This window comes from Dendrobates tinctorius, unplaced genomic scaffold, assembly GCF_039654945.1.
Source record: "Dendrobates tinctorius isolate UK_male_01 unplaced genomic scaffold, ASM3965494v1 ptg000016l, whole genome shotgun sequence".
Taxonomy (NCBI): domain Eukaryota; kingdom Metazoa; phylum Chordata; class Amphibia; order Anura; family Dendrobatidae; genus Dendrobates; species Dendrobates tinctorius.
Genome location: NW_027361684.1, coordinates 79,056,609 through 79,072,136, shown reverse-complemented (window position 1 = coordinate 79,072,136; position 15,528 = coordinate 79,056,609).

Sequence of the window (15,528 nt, the reverse complement as noted above, 5' to 3'; positions counted from 1 at the left end):
CCCTGCAGACATATGTCATGGAAAGCGGAAACTTCTACAGGAGAATATTACCAGCATATTACGGCTCCATCCAACTTGTGCAAAATCATATTAGCATTAAGGCTCTATTGTGTTTTATGATTCTTTTTTGTTATGTTTTCATATTCTGAGTTATTTATGACATGTAACAACCTGTTTTATTCTTTTACTATTTCGCATTCTCATAGCTATTTTTAGGGTTGGGCATCAGGACATTTGCTTGAGGCCTTTTGTCAGTACTCCTGGATCACATTTTTCCATTCTTCCAGTACATTATTATTCTACAGCCATGCCTTTCTGTTGTTTTCTAATCTAACTGTACCTTAGGGCCCTTTCTTGTTTTCCTCACCCATTTCCCTCGATTCTGTTTTGCATACCTTGCCTCAATAAACCAGGCAATTATTTATACTAGATAACAGTACTCTAATTTATCAGGTAGTTAAACCAAAAGCCCATGAGCACAAAGCAAGATTGCAATTTCCTTCTCCTGACATCTGATCTTGTGTAATATCTACATGACCTTAGATGCCTTATTTAAATACCAAATTTCAAAAAAAGAGACTGGAAGCTTCTGTTATCTGGAAAGAAATCCTAATTCATGTGTCATAAGGCAATAAACAATATTGTTACATACCTAAAGAAATGTAAAGTGACACTGATCTGGTGGCCTTTATGAAAGGAGTATGCTTCACAACACCTCAGCAAGAATAATACATCTCCTGTCACAGTTAGCTGAACTGTTTAGAATAGATGATTCATTGATAATAGACTGATCCGAATATGACCCCTGGTGGCAAAGAAGGGAATAAAAGTGGAAAACCATTGCAGCCTGACTTCTAAGTGTTGTGAAATGGCATTATAAGAAAAAAAATGTTCACAGATGTAAAAGGCAGAAACAAACTGGTGATGTGTCCTACGAAGCCAATGTAACGTGTCTGTGCAATTTGCAAAGCACAGCCGTTCATATACAGGTGCTTTTCACAAAATTAGAATATCATCAAAAAGTTAATTTATTTCAGTTCTTCATACAAAAAGGGAAATTCATATATTATATAGAGTCATTCACGTGTTTATTTCTGCTACTGTTGATCATTATAGCTTACAGCCAATGAAAACCCAAAAGTCATTATCTCAGTAAATTACAATACTTTATAACACCAGCTTGAAAAATGATTAAAATATACAAAATGATAGCCTGCTGAAATGTATGTTCAGTAAATTCACTCAATACTTGGTTGGGGCTCCTTTTGAATCAATTACTGCATCAATGTTGTGTAGCATGGAAGCGATCAGCCTATGCCACTGCTGAGGTGTTATGGAAGCCCAGGTTGCTTTGATAGCAGCCTTCAGCTTGTCTGCATTGTATGGTCTGGTATCTCTCATCTTCCTCTTGACAATACCCCATAGATTCTCTATGGGGTTAAGGTCAGGCGAGTTTGCTGGCCAGAGGGAAGGATGAAGTGCTTTAATATTTCCTGGTAGATGGCTGCACTGATTTTGGTCTTGAGTGGACCTATGCCAGCAGATGACATGGCTCCCCAAATGATCACTGATTGTGGAAACTTCACACTAGACCTCAAGCAGCTTGGACTGTGTGCCTCTCCACTCTTCCTCCAGACTCTGGGACCTTGATTTCCAAATTAAATGCAAAATTTACTTTCATCTGAGAACAACACCTTGGAACACTGAGCAACAGTCCAGTTCGTTTTCTCCTTGGCCCAGGTAACCCGCTTCTGGCATTGTCTATTGGTCATGAGTGGCTTGACACAAGGAATACGACACTTGTAGTCCATGTCCTGGATATGTCTGTGTGTGGTGGCTCTTGAAGCAATAACTCCAGCAGCAGTCCTCTACTTGTGAATCTCCCCCAATTTTTTGAATGGCCTTATCTTAATCCTTTCAAGGTTGCAGTTATGCCAGTTGCTTGTGCACCTTTTTCTACCACACTTTTTCCTTCCACTCAACTTTCCATTAATATGCTTGGATACAGCACTCTGTGAACAGCCAGCTTCTTTAGCAATTACCTTTTGTGGCTTACCCTCTTTGTGGAGTGTGTCAATGACTGCCTTCTGGACATCTGTGAAGTCAGCAGTCTTCCCCATGATTGTGGAGCCTCCTGAAACAGACTAAGGGACTTTTTTAAATGCTTAGGAAGCCTTTGAAGGTGTTTTTGTTAATTATTGTTAATTATTCTAATTTACTGAGATAATGGCATTTGAGTTTTCATTGGCTGTAAGCCATAATCATCACCATTTACAGAAATAAACACTTGAAATACATCACTCTGTTTGTAGTGACTCTGTTATGATTGGGTCACCGAAGAGGAAAACAAACTAAGCTAAGTCACAGAAAACAAGAGAGGTTGGTAACTACTCATATTGCAGACCCCTGATCCTAACCACACAACTAACAGCAGCCGTGGAGCGTACCTACGATGATTCTAGACGCCTCGTCACGGCCGGAGGACTAAATAAGCCTAAAGCAAGAAAAGGGGAAATCTAAACTGCCCCAGAGCAGACCCCAAAGGAATAGACAGCCCCCACACATGTATTGACGGTGAAACAAGATGAAAGCACAAACACAGGTAGGAAAATAGGCTGAGCAAATGATGGGGCCCAAACTAACTAGACAGGAAAGGAAAGGAAAGATACTGTCTGCAATCACGCCAAAAACCCTGCAAAAAATGTCCAACACTTCTGATAGCAAAAAAAACCCTGAAGTCACTAGACTTCACTCACTATATCAGCACTCTGGCATATTCTGAGAACAGAGCAAAAAGAGGCCAATCTAATAAGGGACAAAAAGCAAACTGGCACATACAGTGACATAAGAGTGGAAATTCAGCACAGCCCCAGCCGGGGCTGGCTGACCACACAAAAACTGAATAGACAAAACCAAATCAAATGCGAACATTAGCAGAGAAAACTTAGCTTGAGAAGACAGGAACTGAGCTGGAAACCAAGACCTCAGGAGGCAGGACAAAATCACCAGCATGGGAATAGGGAGTCGGTTGTCTTAAATCCAGTCTGAGACTCCAGATGTCCAATCGTCATCCTCATTATCAGGTGGCAGGTCTCTGTTAATTAGATCAGCTTCATTACCTCCTGCCACCACCAGAGGGAGCCCGGAAAGAGATCTCACGACTCCTCTGTCCGCACAAACAGTTCCCTCACCAGAAACCAGAGGCAGACCAGAAAATGAGTTCACAACAGACTCTATATAAAATGAGTTTCAATTTTTGTATTGAAGAAATGAAGTAAATTAACTTTTTGATGATATTCTAATTTTTTGAGAAGCACCTGTACTTTATAAATGAAGGTTTGTTTGGCTTTATATGTAATGGATGCGTTCAGAATTTTTTTACTTTTTAGACACTTGGTCCACAAAGAAAACATTGAGACATGTTCGTGCTTGGGATGATTTGCTGATCAATATCTCATATGTCTATGACTAGGCCGATAAAGTAACGAACAGCATGGAGATGCCATCTATATTGCATTTGTATTCTGTACAATAACATTCACAGACGTGAATAGGACCTTAGGAGGATGAAATGCAAAATAAGAGTCTACCTTACTTATAAAATATGCATGTGGTGCTGGACTGTTCTATGCATTTATGACACAACATTCAAGGCTACTTAGGTAAATGCAACCAATTGAAATTCATCGCTATGAAATGAGTGATTAATTATGTTAAACATAGACACATGTCTATAGAAAATGCTCCATCCTGTTAGGAGACTTGTAAAGACCGTGTACTGGTGCATGGGGTCCTCCCTCATTCTTATACTCTATTGTCATAAGTGTGGTTGTGAGTAAAGGCCCAGTCACACACGCTAGCGAGATCGCTGATTTTGTGACGCATCAGTGATCTCTCCAACGAGATCGCTGTGTGTGATGGGGATCAGCGACCGCCCCCCCTGCCGGGTATCGCTGATTATGCTCTATCGGCCTGGGCCATTTTTCAATCGCTGGTCTCCCGCTGGCCAGCGCGCATCGCTGCGTGTGACAGCGAGAGACCAGCGATTAGCGACCCTGGACGCTGGTTTCTAATGTAAACATTGGGTATCCAGGAGTCGCGCAGCTCTTAGATACCCGATGTTTACATTAGAAACCAGCGTCCAGCGTCTCCTGGATACCCGATGTTTACATTAGAAACCAGCGTCCAGCGTCGCTGGTCCTGATCGCTAGAGGGGCTGTCTTGTGACAGTTCACCAGCGATCCCATCATGTCGGATCGTTGGTGGGACCCCTGGGACATCACTATGTGTAACGGGGCTTTTATACAGACTAAAGGCTGGGGCATTTGATCTGATAAACAGCAGACATGGAGCGTGTATACAAAATAATTAACAGGTAGCTGTTAATATTGCATAACCATTTAGGCCAGTAGATGTGTACCTGTATGCTTCAACTGGCACATAGGTGTTGAACGTGGAGGCCTCAATGCTTTCACTTTGTGCAGGCTCACTGCCTGTACTTAATAAACAGGATAAGGTAAAACAATTTTTGAGGGTTTTTCTGTATTATAATTCTAGTGTTGCAGAATCCATGGATATATTCATGATCGTGATGCATGTTAGCATCTGTGGGTAAAATTGCAAAAGTTTTGGCAGTCAGCAATATCTCCCTGGATTATTGATACATAATATTCATGTGGGGTATGTATAGAATACTTGATGGATGTTGGTAAGATTACAGCCTGTCATGTCCGCCATGTTTGTCATGTCTGCCATGTCTGTTTTGTCTCAAGAACTCCTGGAGCGATGTGCATGTGCATATCTTGTCTGCTGTCCTGCATGTTCACTAGAGCAGTGTGCACACTCACCTCATGTCTGAGCTGCAGGATGCCTGCGTTTCTGCTCTGCCTTCTGTGATCTTCTCGTCATGTCTAGGATTCCTGATCATGTGTTCCTGCCTGGATCCTGCACTGTCTGGTTTGGCAATCATCTCGTCATGTCTAGAACTCTGATCATGTGACCTGTCTAGGTTTCAGCACTGGATCTGCAGTCGTCTCGTCATGTCTGGAACTTTGATCATGTGACTGTGCTCTGTTATCCTGTGGATCTGAACCCGAAAGTGCTCCCCTGGTCCTGACCTGGAGGAGGAGGTGCTATGCCCTATATCAGGCCGCCTCTTCCTATGCTCAGGGCCTGAGTATTGTGTGGTGTCCCTGCATGGCTGCTTGGTCTGTGGGGCGCTCCCTCTATTCTGTGCCCTTGCACTCTGCCCTGTCGTGCATCTCTGCACATGCTCCGTGCTCGTACTCCAACTCTTGTCCCGTGCCTTGTCTTATGTTTGTCCGTTGTGCCATGTTCGTCCTTGTCCTGCTTGGACTTGTAGTCCTTCTGTTATTCTCTGCCTTGCCTTCGCTATGCTCTGCCTTGTTCCTCCCTATGGTCTCAGTCTTTGCTTGCTCTGCCTCGCTCTCTCCTATGGTGCTCTGTAGTGCTCCCTGGCACACGCACCATCCCTCCTTTCTTTGCTTTTGTTCTCCTTTCCATGTCTAGTCCCAAGGCTCTGCCTTGGCCCGGCTCTGGGCTTCGCCTACGCTCCGCTGCTAGACTCTTTCCTATTTTGCTCTCTTGCATGTTTCTAGGCTAGTCCCAAGGTTCTCCCTTGGCCCGGCTCTGGGCTTCGGCCTACGCTCCGCTGCTAGCTCTGTTCTTGCTCTGTGTTTCTGCCTATGCTTCCGTTCCTGGTTCCGTACTCTGCCTAAGCTCTGCCTGGTTTCTTGTCTTGTCTTCCCTTTCTGCTTCGTATGCTTTTTGCATACGCCTGGCCTTCCTAGCCTCCTGTTTGTGCCTCAGCCGTGCCCGCCCTAGCGTGCCCGCCTGCTTGTGCCTCAGCCGTGCTCGTCGGTCAGTGACAGCTGTGTCGCCTGCCATGCCTCAGCCGGGTTCGCTGGAGTCTTGCCCGTCTGTCAGTGCCACAGCCCAATCAGCTAGCCAGTGCCCCAGCCGTGCCCTCTGTGCTCCCTTGCACTTCATGCTGTTTCCGCACTGTGCTCTGCGTGCTCTCTAAAGCACGCGCAGGCCCTCGCCTGCCCATGGCATTCCTCCCCGTGCTTCTGTAAAAGCACGCGCAGGCTTTGCCATGTCCCCTGCCGTGCCCTCTTGCATGCACAGGCCCTAACCCTGTCCTGGAACCTGACCCTGGCGTGCCTCTCTGCTCGCGCAGGACTCTGCCTCGCCTGTCCCTGGCGTGCCTCTCTGCTCGCGCAGGACTCTGCCTCGCCTGTCCCTGGCGTGCCTCTCTGCACGCGCAGGACTCTGCCTTGTGACCTTGTGCCTTGGTGTGTCTCTGCACGCACTCTGTCTTATCCTATGCTTTGACGTGGCTCTACACATGCACCTCGCTTTGAACCCTGGCGTGTCCCCTACACACGCACATTGCCTTGCACCTAGTCTTGAACCCTGGCGTGTCCCCTACACACGCACCTAGCCTTGAACCCTGGCGTGTCCCCTACACACGCACCTAGCCTTGAACCTTGGCGTGTTCCCTAACACGCACCCTGCTTGGACATCTGTCGTGCCTCCTTGCCTGAAACCTGGTTTGCCTGCCGGATGCCTGGAACCTGCCGATCGCTGCCAGAGATCATGAGCTGGATGACTGCGGCCTGACGTCCGGAGCTGATGTCCGCAGCCTGATGCCTTGATGATGTCGATCGTTGCCAGCAGTCCGGAGTCCGATGCCATCGTGCCGTTACCTGTACCTAGGAGTGCCACCTGGCACCTACCATGCTATGGACCTTGGCATGCCCACGCATGCATCTTTCCGTGTTTGCTTTCTCATGTTTTTGCACTGTATGTGATCCTGAGTTATCCTAATGAAGATACCTTGCACCTACGTCTTGTCTTGTCTGGCTTCCTGCTCGTCTTTGTAGTCAGACACTCGTCTAGTGTCCCCTGAGCCGGCCGTCTGGTCCCAGCAGTCGTGGTGGCTCACCCCCTTGGTCTTGCCCCTGACACTCCCTGTATAGGGGGTGGATTCTCACAAGGTTAGCTCGCCCTCGGTGGGTGGGTGCCACGACCCAGAGGGTCCACTCAAAAAATGGGCTCAGCAGGAGCTGAGTCCGTCACACAGCCATATTGTTTCTTTAGGATGTTCCTGTGGGAAAATATGACCCACAGCAGAAATTTGAGCTAAAAGTGGATTAAAATCCAATCTAATTATTATGCTTTTATAGCACTATCATATTTTGAAGCACTTTACAGACATCATCGCTGTCCCCATTGGGGCTCACAATGTAGATTCCTTATGAGTATGTTGTTGGAATGTGGGAGGAAACCAACGCAAACACAGAAACTTCTTGCAGGTGTTGTCCTTGGTGGGTCTGGAACCCAGGATCTCAGCTCTGCAAGGCTGCAATGCTAACCACTGAGCCACTGTGCTCCCCTAATCAGCTTAGGGAGGAATTAGGGGGTGTGGTGAGACTTTTTATAACACCTCATTTCCTAAATATCAGGATCAGATCTGGAGGAACCACATGCGTATGGTGGTTCTGTACCACAACTTTTCGGTGGTGTCTACCCCTGCAAAGGCAAAGAAGTCTCACAATCCAATTGAGTAAAGTTTCTTTAGCTATCCTTTATATTTGACTGTTTGTCTTATGTACGTCTTTTAGTTATTTCACCTTTTAAAAACTTTTTTTAAGCACTGTTCTTCTATTGTAAGTTAAATCTAAAATGTATTAAGTTGCGCTAAAGTACTCACAATCATGAGGAGAGAAGATCGCTTGGTTGTGTTACCATGTAGCTTGAGTGCAAGTACTGAATTGTTAAGGATCTTGGGAAAGCTGGGAGTACATTTGTAAGAGTGTGCTTCCCAGTTTAGGCTTCTCACTGGCCTGGTGAAATGGCGAGTGGTGGCAGTGTAAAGTATGGCATCGATGTGGATACCACATGAGGGGTGCGCTTAACTCATTGTTGGCTAAGAGGTAAGTGGACAGGTGAACGGTATAAGTGCCACTTTCCACACCTAACATTGCCAGCTTGTTTTTTATATTTGTAGGAATTCATTTAAAATGAATTAACTGTGTTAATGGATATCTCCACAGCTAAACTGTGACATACATGTCAGTACCTACCCCTCTGTTTCTGACACTGAGTGACACAGTACATTCGCTGCAGGCAGTCTGCAGCGGTAACGCAGAGGTTCTGTCTAATTTGTTGGGACTTGTAGTGTTAGTCAGGTAGATTAGGGGTTAAACTCTATTTCAAGTAAGCTTTTGCTACCTGTTTTTAACCCTGGGTGGGACTACTGGCTATTAAAATTCTTTTATCCCTCTTCCATATTGCTAATCATTAAGTTCAGCTTGACGTGGTCCACATCCCTGGTCTCTGCTTCTGTGGTGGTATTTTGATTATTCTGCATTCTTCCCTCAGCATATACTCTGACCATCTGCTTGTTTTTTAATAGTTTTTCCTGACTTTGACCTCCTGACTTTGACCTCCTGCATTACTATCCTTCTTACTCCCAGCTTGCTCCACTGGCCAGCAGCCTACTCCATGACCCCAACCCAGAGGCTCCTGTGTAAGCCCAGTTCCTTTACATTTTTACAACAAATTATGCAATTTTATTGTTGTTTCCTGCAGCAAGATACACTTGCTCTGTAATGAGCATGTTCCAGTATCCATCATTTTTAGTCAATAGTTTATAATATAATTTTCAAGTAGTAGTAGAAAAATTATTATAAAAATTAATTAGCAAGCAATAATCATTTAACATCATACTACAAGATTGATGCAAACGCTACATATGATTTTATCTTATTCTTCCTCCCACTAATAGACTTGGCTTATTAAATATCACATAGACACTTACTAATAGATTTAGCTAATCGAAAAGCACACAGAGAAATATCCACTTGGCTTGTGTAAAGGGACATAGAAGCAAAACAGATAGCACAAAAATGTATTCAAGATTGCAGCTCTAAATAGATTTAATACATTTATTGTAGTTAATTATTATACAATGCACAAAAAATTAAAGCACAAAACTGTACCTAATCAGGATCTTAACCTTTGGTTATATTCAGGAGTGATCCACATATATACAACATTCAGTATAAGAAGCTAGTACTGATTGGACACATTAAAATAGACCTATACAGTGGCTTGCAAAAGTATTATTTCTAGTGATGAGCGAGTACATTTGGCACTATTCGTTACTTGCACAAATAGTATGGTATTCGGGCTATTTGTTAATTGGCGAGTAATTAGGTATTCGCCTGGGTATATTCAAATGTCCCGCCCAGCATGTTTGGCGCTTTGTTTGCAGCCAATGAAAATACTGGGCTGGTTTGTCAATCACAGTAATGCTGGCCCCATCTTTGGTGTGTCATTACTGTGATTGGCTGGCATTCCAGCATCATAGGGACTATTTTAAGGCTGTCGGTGATATCTTGCGCACATTGCTGCCGTAAACAGCATAGGGAAAGCGTAGTTTCAACATAGGAAGAGTGAAAGTAGCATAGGGAGAGTGTGATAAGAGGTTAAAGTGAGCATTATTTATTCCAAAAAGCTCTTTTAGGAGCTGAAGATTGTTAAGAGATTACTTGTTTGTTATGTTGGGATTTAAGTAGGGAGAGATTTACTAGGAGGGATGATGAAAGGCAGGCAGCTGGGTGATCTCATCATTGCAAGTACATGCTGCAGCTCTCTGGTATTACACGTAAAATACCTAATATTTGTCTAGCAGTTGTGCGACTGGCACAATCTGAGTAGAGATAATTGTACGTGACAATTTAGGAGGGGCAATAATCTTCATTATTCCGCATTTAGAGTGTGTCAGCAAGCCAACTGAAAAAAAATCATAATTTTCTATTGGTTTAAAAAATTGCATATCTTTGGCAGTTGTGCGACTGGCGCAATCCGGGTACAGATGATCTTGTGACAATTTAGCAGGGGCAATAACCTTCATTACTCCACATTTGGAGTGTGTCAGAAAGACAATTGAAAAAAAAAATCACAATTTTCTATTGGTTTAAAAAATAGCGTATCTTTATCTAGCAGTTGTACTAGTGGCGCAATCCGGGTACAGATAATCTTACGTGACAATTTAGCAGGGGCAAAAATCTTTATTACTCTACTGCTGGAGTGTGTGAGCAAAGGAATCAATAGGGAGTACAAGTTTCACCATTGCACAATGTGCCAAGCTTTCACAAAGTACAAAACAATAGCTACGTGGGGTATACATACATTACCACTAAGTACTTGTTGCAGAAGCACGAGGAGTAGGAGGGGTGAGTTTATGAACAAAATGGGTTCAGATGAGAAGGGATGGATATTAAGACAACTTCCCATAACATTTGGGCTGCTTTTACATTACATTGCTGTCATCCATAGGGCTTACAAAGTCACCAGAAATCCAGCCCTTGTTCAATTGTAGAAGAGTCAGTCTGTCTTCATTTTCCGCTGACAGGAGTTTGCGCTCATCCATTATGATTGCACCAGCCAAACTAAAAACCCGCTCAGACAACACACTTGCAGCAGAGCATGGCAGCACCTCCAAGGTGTATAAGGAGTGGTTGTGCCAAATGTGCAGCTTGGAAAACCAATAGTTAAAGGGCACTGAAGAATAAGGAAGGACGATTGTATGGTCACTTAAGTAGTCCTTTACCATCTTGGTCAACTTCTCCCTCCTCATCATAGTTAGAACCACAGATAGCTCTTGCTGATGTCACGGTCTCATGAAAATGTGTCAGTTGGTGGACATCTCCCCCCTCCTGAGTCGCACCTGGTGTGCGTGGCCCTCCCCTGTAATCCATGTGGGTGAAAAGAGCTGGTACCTCTGCCAGCAGCGTTGTCTGAGGGTAATCTTTTAGCAAATCTTCCACAAGTCTTCCACAATGGCCCACTGGCATACATGCACAGAAAATGACACGTCTGCTTCCGACATGAGAGAAGCAAATTTCTCCTTGTACTGTGGGTCAAAAAAGGTGCACAGCCAGTATTTCATGTTGGACAAAATGTGTTTCACGCAAGAGTCTTGGAAAAGGCATCTAGACATGAATTCTATGTGTGGCAGACTACAAAGTGTCAAACGTTCAATATCCTCACCAGAAGGAACACTAACCATCCTATCCTCCTCATGATGCATAGCCTCCTCATCCTCCTTCTCCTCTTCAGGCCATCCATTCTGGACAGGCATGAAGCTGGGATTGGGAGTCCCCTCAGCAGCGAAGACCAAAAACTCCCGTTCCACCTTATCCTCCTCCTCATCCTCCTCCTGTTTCTCATCATCACCCAATGTGGCCTGAGAATATTGTGTGAGGCTGGGCTGTGTGGTGGCAGCCACTGTAAAATCATGCTTCGTAGCCACCTGTTCGGCATTCAAAGCTCCCACTTTGAGATTATGCAGTGAACATTTTAATTGACAAAGCAGCCAGCAGGATGGTTACGCTGACAATAGCATCATCAGCGCTCACCATCTTGGTGCAGTACTCAAAGTTTTGAAGAACCTCAGAAATGTCATCGATCCACACCCAGTCGGCAATTGTTATGTGTGGGGGCTGAGTGTTACTCTGACGGGCATTGAGATGCTGGAAATCAGACACTGCTCTCTGCTGCTCACTAAGCCTCGCCAATAGAGTTGAGCGACTTTTGGTTTTTTAGGGTCGCGTTTCGTTTCGTGAAACCCGACTTTTCCAAAAGTCGGGTCGAGCAAGATCGTCCGATTATAGGGAAAAGTCGGGGTCGTCCCGAAACATGCTCTAGTGTATAATGGGCCCTGTAAATGCTGCTCCAGTGTCTGATGTCCACCTTTGGAATGTTCCAGTGTATGGTGGGCCCCATCTATCATTCTCCAGAGTATAGTGCTCCCCAAAAATTGCTGTCCCAACATTGAAAACAATCAAATAAGTCTCCTCGCTAGGGAATCCCTGTACTTGTCTGGACAGGTGCTGTAGCTTGCTTAACAGCTCGCCAGCCGTTCTCACGCCCAGTATGGATTGCACGTGATTGCACAAAGGTTAGAAAGGGTACCGTATCCCTGGATAACATGTATGGATAGCGTACACATTCAAAATATATGTCTATACAGCATGAGGCAGGCTCAGACGGTGTTAGGCCCAGTATGGATTGCACGTCATTGCACAAAGGTTAGAAAGGGTACCGTATCCCCGGATAACATGTATGGATAGCGTACACATTCAAAATATATGTCTATACAGCATGAGGCAGGCTCAGACGGTGTTAGGCCCAGTATGGATTGCACGTCATTGCACAAAGGTTAGAAAGGGTACCGTATCCCCGGATAACATGTATGGATAGCGTACACATTCAAAATATATGTCTATACAGCATGAGGCAGGCTCAGACGGTGTTAGGCCCAGTATGGATTGCACGTCATTGCACAAAGGTTAGAAAGGTTACCGTATCCCCGGATAACATGTATGGATAGCGTACACATTCAAAATATATGTCTATACAGCATGAGGCAGGCTCAGACGGTGTTAGGCCCAGTATGGATTGCACGTCATTGCACAAAGGTTAGAAGGGGTACCGTATCCCCGGATAACATGTATGGATAGCGTACACATTCAAAATATATGTCTATAGAGCATGAGGCAGGCTCAGACGGTGTTAGGCCCAGTATGGATTGCACGTCATTGCACAAAGGTTAGAAAGGGTACCGTATCCCCGGATAACATGTATGGATAGCGTACACATTCAAAATATATGTCTATACAGCATGAGGCAGGCTCAGACGGTGTTAGGCCCAGTATGGATTGCACGTCATTGCACAAAGGTTAGAAAGGGTACCATATCCCCGGATAACATGTATGGATAGCGTACACATTCAAAATATATGTCTATACAGCATGAGGCAGGCTCAGACGGTGTTAGGCCCAGTATGGATTGCACGTCATTGCACAAAGGTTAGAAAGGGTACCGTATCCCCGGATAACATGTATGGATAGCGTACACATTCAAAATATATGTCTATACAGCATGAGGCAGGCTCAGACGGTGTTAGGCCCAGTATGGATTGCACGTCATTGCACAAAGGTTAGAAAGGTTACCGTATCCACGGATAACATGTATGGATAGCGTACACATTCAAAATATATGTCTATACAGCATGAGGCAGGCTCAGACGGTGTTAGGCCCAGTATGGATTGCACGTCATTGCACAAAGGTTAGAAGGGGTACCGTATCCCCGGATAACATGTATGGATAGCGTACACATTCAAAATATATGTCTATACAGCATGAGGCAGGCTCAGACGGTGTTAGGCCCAGTATGGATTGCACGTCATTGCACAAAGGTTAGAAAGGGTACCGTATCCCCGGATAACATGTATGGATAGCGTACACATTCAAAATATATGTCTATACAGCATGAGGCAGGCTCAGACGGTGTTAGGCCCAGTATGGATTGCACGTCATTGCACAAAGGTTAGAAAGGGTACCGTATCCCCGGATAACATGTATGGATAGCGTACACATTCAAAATATATGTCTATACAGCATGAGGCAGGCTCAGACGGTGTTAGGCCCAGTATGGATTGCACGTCATTGCACAAAGGTTAGAAAGGGTACAGTATCCCCGGATAACATGTATGGATAGCGTACACATTCAAAATATATGTCTATACAGCATGAGGCAGGCTCAGACGGTGTTAGGCCCAGTATGGATTGCACGTCATTGCACAAAGGTTAGAAAGGGTACCGTATCCCCGGATAACATGTATGGATAGCGTACACATTCAAAATATATGTCTATACAGCATGAGGCAGGCTCAGACGTGTTAGGCCCAGTATGGATTGCACGTCATTGCACAAAGGTTAGAAAGGGTACCGTATCCCCGGATAACATGTATGGATAGAGTACACATTCAAAATATATGTCTATACAGCATGAGGCAGGCTCAGACGGTGTTAGGCCCAGTATGGATTGCACGTCATTGCACAAAGGTTAGAAAGGGTACCGTATCCCCGGATAACATGTATGGATAGCGTACACATTCAAAATATATGTCTATACAGCATGAGGCAGGCTCAGACGGTGTTAGGCCCAGTATGGATTGCACGTCATTGCACAAAGGTTAGAAAGGGTACCGTATCCCCGGATAACATGTATGGATAGCGTACACATTCAAAATATATGTCTATACAGCATGAGGCAGGCTCAGACGGTGTTAGGCCCAGTATGGATTGCACGTCATTGCACAAAGGTTAGAAAGGGTACCGTATCCCCGGATAACATGTATGGATAGCGTACACATTCAAAATATATGTCTATACAGCATGAGGCAGGCTCAGACGGTGTTAGGCCCAGTATGGATTGCACGTCATTGCACAAAGGTTAGAAAGGGTACCGTATCCCCGGATAACATGTATGGATAGCGTACACATTCAAAATATATGTCTATACAGCATGAGGCAGGCTCAGACGGTGTTAGGCCCAGTATGGATTGCACGTCATTGCACAAAGGTTAGAAAGGGTACCGTATCCCCGAATAAAATGTATGGATAGCGTACACATTCAAAATATATGTCTATACAGCATGAGGCAGGCTCAGACGGTGTTAGGCCCAGTATGGATTGCACGTCATTGCACAAAGGTTAGAAGGTGTACCGTATCCCCGGATAACATGTATGGATAGCGTACACATTCAAAATATGTCTATACAGCATGAGGCAGGCTCAGACGGTGTTAGGCCCAGTATGGATTGCACGTCATTGCACAAAGGTTAGAAAGGGTACCGTATCCCCGGATAACATGTATGGATAGCGTACACATTCAAAATATATGTCTATACAGCATGAGGCAGGCTCAGACGTGTTAGGCCCAGTATGGATTGCACGTCATTGCACAAAGGTTAGAAAGGGTACCGTATCCCCGGATAACATGTATGGATAGAGTACACATTCAAAATATATGTCTATACAGCATGAGGCAGGCTCAGACGGTGTTAGGCCCAGTATGGATTGCACGTCATTGCACAAAGGTTAGAAAGGGTACCGTATCCCCGGATAACATGTATGGATAGCGTACACATTCAAAATATATGTCTATACAGCATGAGGCAGGCTCAGACGGTGTTAGGCCCAGTATGGATTGCACGTCATTGCACAAAGGTTAGAAAGGGTACCGTATCCCCGGATAACATGTATGGATAGCGTACACATTCAAAATATATGTCTATACAGCATGAGGCAGGCTCAGACGGTGTTAGGCCCAGTATGGATTGCACGTCATTGCACAAAGGTTAGAAAGGGTACCGTATCCCCGGATAACATGTATGGATAGCGTACACATTCAAAATATATGTCTATACAGCATGAGGCAGGCTCAGACGGTGTTAGGCCCAGTATGGATTGCACGTCATTGCACAAAGGTTAGAAAGGGTACCGTATCCCCGGATAACATGTATGGATAGCGTACACATTCAAAATATATGTCTATACAGCATGAGGCAGGCTCAGACGGTGTTAGGCCCAGTATGGATTGCACGTCATTGCACAAAGGTTAGAAAGGGTACCGTATCCCCGGATAAA